The 14,462-nt window shown below is 45.5% G+C and overlaps 1 long non-coding RNA gene across 1 annotated transcript in view; it reads left to right on the top strand.

Moving 5' to 3' along the window:
* LOC137518037 (uncharacterized) overlaps window positions 1-14,462 on the top strand; it is a 36,261-nt gene that overhangs the window by 1,782 nt on the left and 20,017 nt on the right. The window contains exon 2 of the long non-coding RNA XR_011020729.1: window positions 1,389-1,505. This is a non-coding gene — a long non-coding RNA (uncharacterized lncRNA). The remainder of the gene's footprint in view (window positions 1-1,388; window positions 1,506-14,462) is intronic.

The raw sequence follows: 14,462 nt of genomic DNA, 5'->3' as shown, positions 1-14,462 counted from the left end.
CACCCCCACAGCAAAATCCCCACCCACGGCCCTCCAGCTGAATGCCAGGCCCCATTCTCAGTCACACAATATAAGGTGTCCATCATATGTCCCCAAAAGCATTGTTCGGGATCCCCATTATTCCCTTTCTCTTTCACCCTACACATGCAGAGTGTACACAGAGTAGAGTCTAATGCAGGCAGGACGTAGGAGGCAGCTCTATGCTCTGGACTTCATCTCTTCCTTGTTCCCTGCAGGCATGTATAGGGTCACCATAGCTGTAGAGAAGGGGGGAGACACCTTGGGGGGGGGGGCCCTACAGGCTCTGGGGCCCTGTGGCAAATGCCCCCTTTGCCACTATGGAAGCGCCAGGCCCTGAGCCAAGCGCTGGGGCTTAGTTTGGGTGTCCCAAGATTTGGCTACAGCAGACGTTTGGCCATAGGATAGCTGAGCACGGGTGGGAGCAGAAAAGCATATGACAACCTTCGGCGGCGCTTCCCGTTGTTCGGTCATTGCGGCATATTTGATCTCTGCGGGGGGACACGGAAGTGCCAAGAGTCGCCGATCCTGGATGCTACATAGCGTCCAGGACGAAATGAGATGTTGGGATTGCACACGGCCTTTGTGCAAACGCCAGGAAGCAATGGTACCGACGTTTAAAGCCTCAGGGACAGCCATAATATCCCCGGAAAAAAAAACAACAACACATATATAAGTAGATAAATACTTTATGTATTGTACTGTCCACATGTTGATTTCAGTCAATTTTATATAGTAAATAAACAGAAAACTATTTCAGGCATTTTCCATCTTTTCTGCCTCTGACTGAAGCCAGTCCTGATGTCATTTCCTCCCCTATTCTTTTTTTTCCTCCTAGAAACTGCACTGTCATATGTAGCTTGCTTTTGTAAACACATGAGCACAGGATAGATTGTATTTCCGCAGCTTCTGCAGAGGCATGAGGTGTTTTTACCCTTCTCAGCCTGTCACAGGTCACAGTGAACTACCCTCAGACAATCAGAGAGGAGCATGAATGTGAGAGGAGAGACAACAAGCTTCCCTCTCCCCGGCAGTGTGCCAGAACAGAGCAAGGCTGACTGAAATAAGATTTATTACAGCAGAAACATTTATGATTAAATCGGAATGCTTGCAATGCAGGGTCAGGTTGTAGACTGCATAATAAACACAGAGCAGTGGGTAAATGGAATTTGAAATTATGGCTGACAATCCCGCTTTAACAAGTGCAGTCCATTCATTTTAATGGACAGCGCTTGAGCAATGAACGCTGCGACCGTCGTTTAATGCTCGTGTGAACCGGCCCTAAGCCTGGTCCTCTGGCTTCAGCCCTTTGTGGGAACAGGAATGCAGATCTGGTGTTCTGACACCCCTTTCCATCATGCTTGTTCCAGGGTGACCCAGACAGTAATGCAGCTGGAGAACAAGCCTGACGTATGCAGAGAAGTCACATTTTCTGGAGGTCAGCGGTGACCGTTCCCAGACGTCTCCGGTGACTGACGTTGTGGAAGGTAAGTGGAGCTGACTTTTGGCGTAGTCGCAGTGCTTCTTGGAATGTTTTAGAAGTTCTCTGTTGGATTTTACTCGCTGTCTGAACTTGCCCTTTCACTAACTGGAAATACGGGTTCCTCGCCCTGCGGAGAGCACAGCCGGTCAAACATTTCTAATCCTATCACTGAGAACATTGTGTAGCCGCAGGACACCAACTCACCTATCTGCAACATGTTCTGTCTGTGCTGCGAATGTGCTGGGACCAGAGCTGTGACCAGTTCACATGGGATCCTGACATCATTGTGTCATCATAGCTGCACTGCTTAGGCTCTGTTCACATCTGAGCGAGAATCGCGCGATTCCCGCTCAAGACAAACCGCTAGCACATGTAACACTATGGCAGTGTTCTCACTGCTGCGTTTGCGGTTAGCGTTAACCGCAAACGTGTTACATGCAGCTGTTTGACGGCGACGAGCGCTCGCGATTAGCATGCATAGCACCGGTAATCGCGATCGCTCCTAAAACGCTGCAGTGTCCAGTGATTTTTCCGTGGTAATCACAGAAAAATCACTCCAGCAAAACGCTAGCAGTAATCGCCGGCGTTTTGTGGTTTTAGGTGTGAACGGGCCTTAAGGTCATTGGGAATGGTATAAAAATAAAATACCTAAGGAGAGGGAAGGCTCTTGGTCCTATAGAGCCTCCCCTCCCCTCTCCCGGTCCCTTTGTTGCAGCAGCAGCTCCTCCATTTAAATCCTCCGCCGCGGTGGACTTTGGAAGTCTTCAGGAGCCGAGTCCCCCGCTCCATACTGCGTCTGCGGGATCACACGACAGAGGGCGTTCGCGTGTGCGCAGTTTGGAGGGACCGTCTTTGGGAGCACTCGGGCTCCTGAAGACGTCTGAAGCCTCCTTTCGGCAGCAGAGAAAGTAGTATTTGACCAAATTGGTCAAATACTGGTACCAGGGAGCCAGCGCTGAAACGGGGACCAGGAGAGGAGCGGGGAAGCTCTATAAGACCCACAGCCTTCCCTCTCCTTAGGTAAGTATCTGGCTTAATTTTTTTTACATCGACTTCCATTTACTTTAAAGGGTAAATGTAGTCTGGGTCCATCCAGAGCAGGGGTAGGGAACCTATGGCTCAGGACCAGATGTGGCTCTTTTGATGGCTAAATCTGGCTCACAGACAAATCAGTAGGGGTTGATTCACTAAGCTACACTGCTCAAGCAGCACAGCTTAGTGTTGCAGCGCAGCTTAGTGTGGCAGCGCAAGTAACATTTTCAAAGTAGGCACGTTACTGCTGTAGCATGCACTACTACTAACTTACTCACGCTACCCCCAAAACAAACGGCTGCTCCAATTATCCCACCTTGCACCCTGTCAGGTCCAGTGACTTTGTAGGACGAAACCACATTTTAATTGGCCCAATAGGCTTTCTGTCACTTGCCAGGCAGCCTATTGAGCCAAAGTGCGGGGATCTCGTCCTACAAAGTGAATCAACCCCCAAGTCAGCTAGCTAATTGTACAAGCTGTTAGTCGGTATTTCTCCTGTCTGGCTCTCGGGGAAATTGCTAATGTTGCTGATACCCAAGAGAATCTCAAGACGTATCTGAGACTTCCGCTGCCCGGAGCATCAACTGTATACACATCACTATGGCAACAGGGAAGGGAGCCCTCTGCTGCGCATGCGCACTGTGCCAGTTTGAAACATATTGTATGGCTCTCACAGGATTACATTTTAAAATATGTGGCGTTTATGGCTCCCTCAGCCAAAAAGGTTTCTGACCCCCGATCCAGAGGCTTCCCTGGTCTCTCTAGCCCCCTCTGTTGCTGGTTAGGGACCCTCTGTACGATATTTGACATTGATGTGAAATATTGCTTGCGGCCACCCTTCCCTTTGTTTATGAGTGTGGCCGCACTGCACAATAGAGCGGATCTGCTTGTGTGCAGGATTTTTCTCCATGCATGAGCGGCTCCGTGCTACCGTGCAGGCAGGAACCCACTAGCGCCTGCGCCGTGCAGCCACATTCATACAGTATGATCCAGGGCAGATCTATAAATTTTAGCCTCCCTAATACCTGACACTTTTTCCCCCAGAGGTTACGTCAGTGCCTGTATTACAGTGTGAATGATAGTTTATGTTCTGCAATGCTCTATAAACATTCTGCTACTGCTGCTCAGATTAATGACGTCAATGTGTGACGTCTGGTGAGCCTGTCCCACGTGCCCCTCCTATCTGCCTGCCATTTACACAACTCCTGACCTGCATACGACTCCCCTGCATCGGGGGAGCGGTGCAGTCACTCCTTTATGACAGCAGTGTCTGGGGTATGATGCGGGTCTCTGAGTCATTCCACCTGCCTGATGACATTTACTTATTTCCAAACACTTCTTCATGCTTTGTAAAAACCAGGCACATGTGCAGAGAGTCTATATTTAGCTCCAGCAGGGGTTAACTAGAGGGACTGAGGGGGCCCAGAGCTGTGGGGGGCCTCTACTATCAACCTTCCTTTCCTCTGATACAGGGGTCCATCCTCGAGATCTGGTGTTTTTGTGGCTACATTTATTACGAGTGTGAAGGTCACTCTTGTTTCATGACCCTTGTAAGATGGGCTCCCAGCCTTTGAAGTACACAAAGGGGAGGCAAGGAAAGAGGTGTGAACCCTATCATGGGGGGGGGGGGGGGTGTCTTGCGGGGGGACCACATAAGTTGTAGTTACGCCTCTCCAGCATGCCACCAAGGCAAGTCAAATAACATTTATATCGCGCTTTTCTCCTGGCGGACTCAAGGCGCCAGAGCTGCAGCCACTAGAGTGCGCTCTATAGGCAGTAGCAGTGTTAGGGAGACTTGCCAAAGGTCTCCTACTGAATAGGTGCTCGCTTACTGAACAGGCAGAGCTGAGATTCGAACCCTGGTCTCCTGTGTCAGAGGCAGAGCCCTTAACCATTACACCACCAGTCTTTCTCTTCACTATATGTAATTTTGCCTTCTTAAAGCAGAAGGTATTTACGTTAATTCAGCTTTAATGTGTACCAGAGCTGTGGATAAAAGAAGATTTAATACTCACCCGCGACTTCCTCCTGCTTCATAAACACATCTGTGTCCCACGCCATCCTCCCGTGGTCTGCTGTTCAGCCCCGATCAGCCCCGGTAACAGAATCAGTTGGGTCCAGTCTGGGTCTTCTGAGCATGCGCAGTAGACCCAGACTGACGCGACTGAGCAACTTACTAGAGCTGATTGCGGCTGATTGGCAGACCGCAGGAGGACGGCGTGGGACACAGATGGATTTATGCAGCAGGAGGAAGCTGCGGGTGAGTATCAAATCTCTTTTATCCACAGCTCTGGTACACTTTAAGTGAGCAAATGTGGTTTCCCACGATGCATCACTCTCAAATATGCAAATCATCTATGCTTATGAGAGCCAGGGTCATATCCAGAACCATTAGTGAATAGTGTGCCTGTAGCTAATATATTTTAACCTCCTTGCCGGTTATCCCGAACTCAGTTCGGGGTAACCTGCGCAGGAGGATTTCTCAGGCCCCGCTGGGCCGATTTGCATAATTTTTTTTTGTTACAAGCAGCTAGCACTTTGCTAGCTGCTTGTAACTTCCGATCGCCGCTGCTCGCCGCCGATCCGCCGCAATCCGCCGCGCCGAGTCGCTCCCCCCGCCCCAGACCCCTGCGCTGCCTGGCCAATCAGCTGCCAGGCAGCGTTGAGGGGCGGATCGGGATTCCCTATGACGTCCCGACGTCCATGACGTCGGTGACGTCATCCCGCCCCGTCGCCATGGCGACCGGGGAAGCCCTGCAGGAAATCCCGTTCTGAACGGGATTTTCTTGCTTACTCTTATCGCCGAAGGCGATCGGAGTGGGTGGGGGGATGCTGCCGCTCAGCGGCTATCATGTAGCGAGCCCTCGGCTCGCTACATGATTTAAAAAAACAAAACAAAACAAAAAAACCTCCTGCGCTGCCTCCTTGCCGGAGGAATTGAACCGGCAAGGAGGTTAAAGAGCCACATCAATCCAACATGTAGACAGCCTGTATCAGACTTGTGCATGGCAGGGATTGATATGGATCTATGGGACAGGGCTTGGACCAGTACTAAGGAATACCCAGACAGCTCCTGGTGACCCAGTACCATCTGTAATGCCTGGTACACACCACGCAATTTCCTGAAAGACGGACGGGTCGCATCGAATATTTCGAACAGGTCCGATCTGATTTCCGATCATTTTTTAAAATCAATTTTGTATAGAAGTGATTGGAAAATCGTTCAGAAAATGATCGGAAATCAGATCGGACCTGTCGCAAATTTTTTTTTTCACTATTAAGGTTTTTAGCAAAACCAAGCAAATATACATCTAAAAAGTACACAAGGTAACACTTAACCTCCTATGTGGTAACCCCGAGTCAGGCTCGGGACAGAAATTTGTAGCTCATAGTGGTAATCCTGAGTTGGATCCAAGGCAGGTGTGTAATGTGCAGGGCTGCCACAGATCTATCTAGCAGCACGATTTTTAGGGTCTAAAAGCTTGTGCAAACATTGCAAACATTTACCGGTAAACAATAAAATCTGGAAGAAATCATACAGCCAGGGAGGTTAAGGGAAAGCGAACAGAGTACAGCAGACACATCACTTTACAACTGACCCTCTGAAATAAGGCATTGAGACTGAGAAAGGTCATTACATAATGAAACATGAACATAATGAGTCTGCTAGGTTATATTAGAATAAGTCAGATAACATACAGCAGATTAAACATTTAATCATTTATATCCCATGTGCCACGGAGAGGAGGAGTAAAGGAAAAGGAGAATAAGTAAGAAGGAGGATGGGAAAGAGCGTCCCAGGCAAGATCAGTGAGACATTATTTCTTTATATTCATCCGAGCATTGGAACTCTGTATAAACAGACCATGTGATAGCATATTGATCTGACCGATCAGTAGACAAGAGTATCATTCTTTCCATGGTGTCAATTAAATCAACTTTCTGCACCCACACTTTGATAGAGGGGAGGGGGGGGGGGGGGTTGGGGATTTCCAATTTAATGGAATGAGGGCCCTCGCCGCATTCGAAGGGTGGATTATCAAGGATTTCCTGTTGCAAAAATTCGATTCAACTCGTGTGTCTGACGGGAAATTGCATGGTGTGTACCAGACATCTATATATATAAAATCAGATGTGTGTATGTATGTGTGTGTGTATGTGTGTGTGTGTGTATGTGCCGCGATCACGCGAAAACGGCTTGACCGATTTGAACGAAACTTGGTACACAGATCCCTTACTACCTGGGATGATATGTTCTGGGGGTCTCGCGGCCCCCCTGCACACGTGGGCGGAGCTACAAACAGCAAATCAGATTCCACCCATTCAAGTCAATGGAAAAAATGTAAAAGGCTGCCATTCTCACAGTAATCAAGCCAGAGTCCCCACACATGGCACAGTTGGTCACTTGGTGACTGAGGTTACAAATCCAGGAAAAGTGGGTGGAGCATAAAACAGCCAATCAAATTTCAGCCGTTCATTTTAAATGGGAAAATGTAAACTGCAGCCATTCTTAGGCTGTTAATCGCAGGGTTCTCAAACTTGCCACAGTTGGTCACTGGGTGAATGCGATTAAGATTCAAGAAAATGGGTGGAGCCTACAACAGCCAATCAAAATTCACCTATTGATTTTCAAGGGGAATATTTAAACTGCTGCTATTCTTACACTTTTAATGGCAGAGGCTTCAAACTTGCTACAGTCGGTCATTGGGTGACTGGGGTCCACATTCACTAAAGGGGCGGGGCCACATACAGCCAATCAGATTTCCTTGGTGGATAAACTGCTTCCATTCACACATTTTTGATGCCAGGAACCTGACAGCTCACAAACTTGGTCATTGAGTGACTGTGTGTTGAGGTTACAAAAAGTGGGCGGAGCCAAAACAACTTTTACTGGGAAAATATAAACTGCAGCCATTCTTACACCGTTTATGGCAGGGTTCTCAAACTTTGCACAGTTGGTCATTGGGTGACAGATTAAGATTTTGGAAGGTGGGTGGAGCCTACAACAGCCAATAAAAATTCCCCATTTTATTTTCAAAGGGAATATTTCATCTGCTACCATTCTCTTATACTGTTAATAGCAGATGCCTCAAACTTGGTACAGTTGGTCACTGGGTGACTGGGGCCCAAATTCAGGAAGGGGGCGGAGCCACAAACAGCCAGATTTGTTTATTTTTCAATGGGAATATACAAAGTATTGATACCAAGGATCCCAAAGCTGATAAACTTGATAATTGAGTGACTGTATGTCAAGGTTAGAAAAAGTGGGCAGTGCCAACAACTTCATTTTTTACATTGCAGGGTTCTCATACTTTACACAATTGGCCACTGGGTGACTGGGATGAATATTCAGAAATGTGGGTGGAGCCTACAACAGCCAATCAAAATGTACCTATTGATTTTCAAGGGGAATATTCACATTGCTACCATTCTTACACTGTTAGTGGCAGAGGCCTCAAACCTGATACAGTCAGTCATTGGGTGACTGGGGTCCAAATTCACTAAAGGGGTGGAGCCACAAACAGCCAATCAGATTTGTTAGATTGATTTCAGCCATTCTGTTATTGGCAGGGTTCTCAAACGTGACACAGTTGGCCACTGGGTGACTGGGACTAATGTTCAGAAAAGTGGGTGGAGCCTACAGCAGCCAATCAAAATTCACCTTTTTATTTTCAAGGGGAATATTTACATTATTTACATTTACATTATTTACATTGCTGCCATTCATACACTCTTAATGGCAGAGGCCTAACATCTGCTACAGTCAGTCACTGGGAGACTGGGGTTTAAATTCTGAAGGGAGCGGGCCAAAAACAGCCAATCAGATTTGTTTAATTTCAAAGGTAAAATGCAACTTATTGATGCCAAAGACCCCAAAGCTCATAAACTTGGTCATTAGGTGACTGTATGTCAAGATTAGAAATAGTGGGCGGAGCCAAAAATAACTAACTTTTTGCATGGGGAAATGTAAACTGCAGCTTTTCTTACACGGTTAATGGCCGGGTCCTCAAACTTCACACAGTTGGTCACTGGGTGACTAGGATTAATATTTGGAAAAGTAGGTGGAGCCTACAAGAGCCAATCAAAATTCACCTATTGATTTTCAAGGGGAATATTGAAACTGCAGCCATTCTCACACTGTTAATAGCAGAGGCCTCAAACCTGCTACAGTTGGTTGTTAAGTGTTTGGGGTTCAAATTCAGTAAAGGGGCGGAGCCAAAAAGAACCAGATTTCTTTGCTGGATAAACTGCTTCCATTAGCACAATTTTGATGCCAGGAACCCAAAAGCTCACAAACTTGGTCATTGAGTAGTGACTGTGTCAAGGTTACAAAAAGTGGGTGGAGTTTAAAAGATTTTTCTGGGAAATTGTAAACTGCAGCCCTTCTTCACTGTTAATGGCAGGGTTCTCAAACTTAGCATAGCTGGTTACTAGGTGACTGGGATTAATATTCAGAAAAGTGGGTGGAGCCTAAAAATGCCAATCAAAAATCACATGTCACTTTTCAAGGAGAATATTAAAACTGCTGCAATTCTTGCATTGTTAATGGCACAAGCCTCAAACCTGGTACAGTTGGTCATTGGGTCACTGAGGTTAAAATTCAGAAAAGGGGACAGAGCCACAAACAGTGAATCAGATTTGTTTCATTTCATGGGAAAGTACAAATTATCGATGCCAAGGACCCCAAAGGTCACAAAATTGGTTATTGAGTGACTTTGTGTCCAGGTTACAAATAGTGGGCGGAACCAAAACCAAATTTCACTGGGAAAATATAAACTGCAGCCATTCTTACACTGTTAATGGCAGGGTTCTCAAACTCTGCCCAGATGGTCACTGGGTGACTGAGATTAATATTCAGGGAAGTGGGTGGAGCCTATAATAGCCAATCAAAATTCACCTGTTGATTTTCAAGTGGAATATTTAAATTGCTGCCATTTTTACACTGTTAATAGCAGATGCCTCAAACCTGCTACAGTTGGTCATTGGGTGACTGGGGTTTGAATGCTGGAGAGGGGCGGAGCCACAAACAGCCTATCTGATTTGTTTCTTTTCTATGGGAATATGCAAATTATTGATGACAAGGACCCCAAAGCTCACAAACTTGGTCATTGAGTGTTTGTGCGTTAGGGTTAGAAAGTGGCCGGAGCCAACACCAGTCAAATACATACCCGGGCAATGCCGGGTCATCAGTGGGTGGAGACAAATACAAATTTCACTGGGAAAATGTAAACTGCAGCCATTCTTACACTGTTAATGCCAGGGTTTTTAAACTTTGCACAGTTGGTTACTGGGATTAATATTCAGAAAAGTGGGTGGAGCCTACAAAAGTGAATCAAACTTCACCTGTTGCTTTTCAAGGGGAATATTTAATTGCTACCATTCTTGAACTGTTAATGGCACAGGCCTCAAACCTGGTACAGTTGGTTATTGTGTGACTGGGGTTCAAATTCAGAAAAGGGGCGGAGCCACACACAGCCAATCAGATTTGTTTCATTTCAATGCAGATTATTGATACCAAAGACCGCAAAGCTCACAAACTTGGTCAGTGAGTAATTATGTGTTAGGGTTAGAAAAATTATGCAGAGTCAACACCAGCCAAATACATACCCGGGCAACCCCGGGCAATCAGCTAGTCTATATATATAAAATCGGATGTATGTATGTATGTATGTATGTGTGTATGTGCCGCGATCACGCGAAAACGGCTTGACCGATTTGAACGAGACTTGGTATACAGATCCCTTACTACCTGGGATGATATGTTCTGGGGGTCTCGCGGCCCCCCTGCACACGTGGGCGGAGCTACAAATAGCAAATCAGATTTCACCCATTCAAGTCAATGGAAAAAATGTAAAAGGCTGCCATTCTGCAAGTAATCAAGCCAGAGTCCCCACACTTGGCACAGTTGGTCACTTGGTGAACGAGGTTACAAATCTAGGAAAAGTGGGCGGAGCATAAAACAGCCAATCAAATTTCAGCCGTTCATTTTCAATGGGAAAATGTAAACTGCAGCCATTCTTACACTGTTAATCGCAGGGTTCTCAAACTTGCCACAGTTGGTCACTGGGTGAATGCGATTATGATTTAAGAAAGTGGGTGGAGCCTAAAAAAGCCAATCAAAATTCACCTATTGATTTTCAAGGGGAATATTTAAACTGCTGTCATTCTTACACTGTTAATGGCAGAGGCTTCAAACTTCCTACAGTGTGTCTTTGGGTAACTGGGGTCCTAATTCACTAAATGGGCGGGGCCACCAACAGCCAATCAGATTTCCTTGGTGAATAAACTGCTTCCATTCACACATTTTGGATGCCAGGAACCTGAAAGCTCACAAACTTGGTCATTGAGTGAATGTGTGTCCAGGTTACAAAAAGTGGGCGGAGCCAAAAACAAATTTGACTAGGAAAATATAAACTGTAGGCATTCTTACACCGTTAATGCCAGGGTTCTCAAACTTTGCACAGTTGGTCACTGGGTGAATGAGATTAAGAATTTGGAAGGTAGGTGGAGCCTACAACAGCCAATAGAAATTCACCTTTCGATTTTCAAAGGGAATATTTACGCTGCTACCATTCTTATACTGTTAATAGCAGATGCCTCAAACCTGGTACAGTCGGTCACTGGGTGATTAGGGTTCAAATTCAGAAAGGGGGGGGGGAGCCACAAACAGCCAATCAGATTTGTTTATTTTTCAATGGGAATATACAAAGTATTGATACCAAGGACCCCAAAGCTGATAAACTTGATAGAGTGACTGTATGTCAAGGTTAGAAAAATTGTGCGGCGTCAACAACTTAATTTTTTACATGGCAGGGTTCCCAAACTTGACACAACTGGCCACTGGGTGACTGGGATTTATTTTCAAAAATGTGGGTGGAGCCTAAAAACAGCCAATCAAAATGTACCTATTGATTTTCAAGGGGGAACATTTACATTACATTTTACTCCGTCTAATCTGGGCTGCGTGTGTGTTCCAATACACCAAGCGTCACATGCTAATCATGTGACGCTTGGTTTAATGGAGCGCACACGCAGCCCAGATAAGACGGAGAGGACAGTGTGCTTCTGAGCCGAAAGCTATGCGCCAGCCAGAAGTGAAGAGGGAAGAAATATGTTCAGGTCAAGGGTCAAGCAAGTCGCCGGGACACCGGCATGATTAGTGCACGAACAGCAGCAGACGGAGGGGGCAGGAGGTGGTCACAGTATGTACTTTTGACCCCCCACACACTGGAGTTATCTGTTTATTCAGCTGTGGTATCCTTCAATGGCAGAGGTCTCAAACCTGATACAGTCAGTTATTGGGTGACTGGGGTCCAAATTCACTAAAGTGGGTGGAGCCACAAACAGCCAATCAGATTTTTTAAATTGATTTCAGCCATTCTGTTATTGGCAGGGTTCTCAAACTTGACACAGTTTGCCACTGGGTGACTGGGATTAATATTCAGGAAAGTGGGTGTAGCCTACAACAGCCAATCAAAATTCACCTTTTGATTTTCAAGGGGAATAATTACATTGCTGCTATTCATACACTCTTAATGGCAGAGGCCTCAAATCTGGTACAGTCAGTCACTGGGAGACTGGGGATTAAATTCTGAAAAGGGAGTGGGCCAAAAACAGCCAATCAGATTTGTTGAATTTCAATTGTAACAAGCAACTTAGTGATGCCAAAGACCACAAAGCTCATAAACTTGGTCAGTGAGTGACTGTATGTCAAGGTTAGTGGGCAGAGCCAAAAACAACTTTTTACATGGGAAAATATAAATTGCAGCTATTCTTACACTGTTAATGGCAGGGATCTCAAACTTGACGCAGTTGGTCACTGGGGGACTAGGATTAATATACGGAAAAGTAGGTGGAGCCTACAAGAGCCAATCAAAATTCACCTATTGATTTTCAAGGGGAATATTGAAACTGCTGTCATTCTTACACTGTTAATGGCAGAGGCCTCAAACCTGCTACAGTCGATCATCAAGTGACTGTGGTTCAAATTCACTAAAGGGGAGGAGCCACAAAAATCCAATCAGATTTGCTTTTTTGGATAAACTGCTTCCATTCACACAATTTTGATGCCTGGAACCCAAAAGCTCACAAACTTGGTCGACTGTGTGTCAAGGTTACAAAAAAGTAGGTGGATTTAAAAACAGATTTTCTGGGAAATTGTAAACTGCAGCCCTTCTTCACTGTTAATGGCAGGGTTCTCAAACTTTGCACAATTGGTTACTGGGTGACTGGGATTAAGATTCATAAAAGTCGGTGGAGCCTAAAAAGCCAATCAAAATCACCTGTTGATTTTCAAGGGGGATATTAAAATTTCTGCCATTCTTGCACTGTTAATGGCACAAGCCTCAAACCTGGTACAGTTAGTCATTGGGGTTCAATTTCAGAAAAGGGGACAGAGCCACAAACAGTTTCATTTCTTGGAAAATACAAATTATTGATGCCAAGGACCCCAAAGCTCATAAACTTGGTCATTGAGTGACTGTATGTCCAGGTGACAAAAATAATGCAGAGCCAAAACCACATTTCACTGGGAAAATGTAGACTGCAGGCCTTCTTACACTGTTAATGGCAGGGTTCCCAAGCTTTACCCAGATGGTCACTGGGTGACTGAGATTAATATTCAGGGAAGTGGGTGGAGCATATAATAGCCAATCAAAATTCACCTGTAGATTTTCTGGGGGAATATTTAAATTGCTGCCATTTTTACACTGGTAATAGCAGATGCCTCAAACCTGCTACAGTTGGTCATTGGGTGACTGGGGTTCAAATGCTGGAGAGGAGCAGAGCCACAAGCAGCCAATCTGATTTGTTTAATTTCTATGGGAATATACAAATTATTGATGATAAAGACCCCAAAGCTCACAAACTTGGTCATTGAGTGTTTGTGTGTTAGGGTTAGAAGAAGTGGGCGGAACCAACACCTGTCAAATACATACCCGGGCAATGCCGGGTCATCAGTGGGTGGAGACAAATACAAATTTCACTGGGAAAATGTAAACTGCAGCCATTCCTACACTGTTAATTGGAGGGTTCTTAAACTTTGCACTGTTGCTCACTCAGTGAATGGGATTAATATTCAGAAAAGTGGGTGGAGCCTACAATAGTGTATAAAGCTTCACCTATTGCTTTTCAAGTGGAATATTTAATTGCTACCATTCTTGCACTGTTAATGGCACAGGCCTCAAACCTCGTACAGTTGGTCATTGGGTGACTGGGGTTCAAATTCAGAAAAGGGGGTGGAGCCACAAACAACCCATCAGATTTTTTCATTTCAATACAAATTATTGATGCCAAAGACCACAAAGCTCACAAACTTGGTCATTGATCAATTGTTAGGGTTAGAAAAAGTGGGTGGAGCCGACACCAGCCAAATATATTCCCGGGCAACGCCGGGCAATCAGCTAGTAAGGTATAAAGGGCTTAAAGTGGACCCAAATTAAAAATACAAGATTTCAGAAATAAAATCTATCTTCTAAATTATAATAATACATCACAGCCTTTTTTCAGCTGCATGATGACAAATATATAATATTTTACATTTATTGGAGGAACCCCTTCCTTCCTTATTTCCAGGACAGAATCCAGTAGACTGGTGGAGTAGGAGGTGTCCGGCAAAGGAGAAATTGCTAATGGCTGCCACCTGTATAACCCTAGTTATGCAAAGAGGAGGGTGGAAAGCATGCACTAAAATGCTCATAGGCTTGATGGTGTGTTTATTTATCTTTGTATGTGTCAGAGTGGTGCAACTAAATATTTTGAATTAAAAAATTTTTTGGTTTGGGTCCGCTTTAAAGGGACACTTAAGTCAGAAAAAAAAATGAGTTTTACTCACCTGGGGCTTCCAATAGCCCCCTGCAGCTGTCCGGTGTCCTCGCCGTCTCCCTCCGATCCTCCAGGCCCTGCCGGCAGCCACTTCCTGTTTCGGTGA

This window comes from Hyperolius riggenbachi, chromosome 5 (genome assembly GCF_040937935.1).
Source record: "Hyperolius riggenbachi isolate aHypRig1 chromosome 5, aHypRig1.pri, whole genome shotgun sequence".
NCBI classification, from domain to species: Eukaryota; Metazoa; Chordata; class Amphibia; order Anura; family Hyperoliidae; genus Hyperolius; species Hyperolius riggenbachi.
This window is presented reverse-complemented; position numbering and strand designations above follow the sequence as displayed.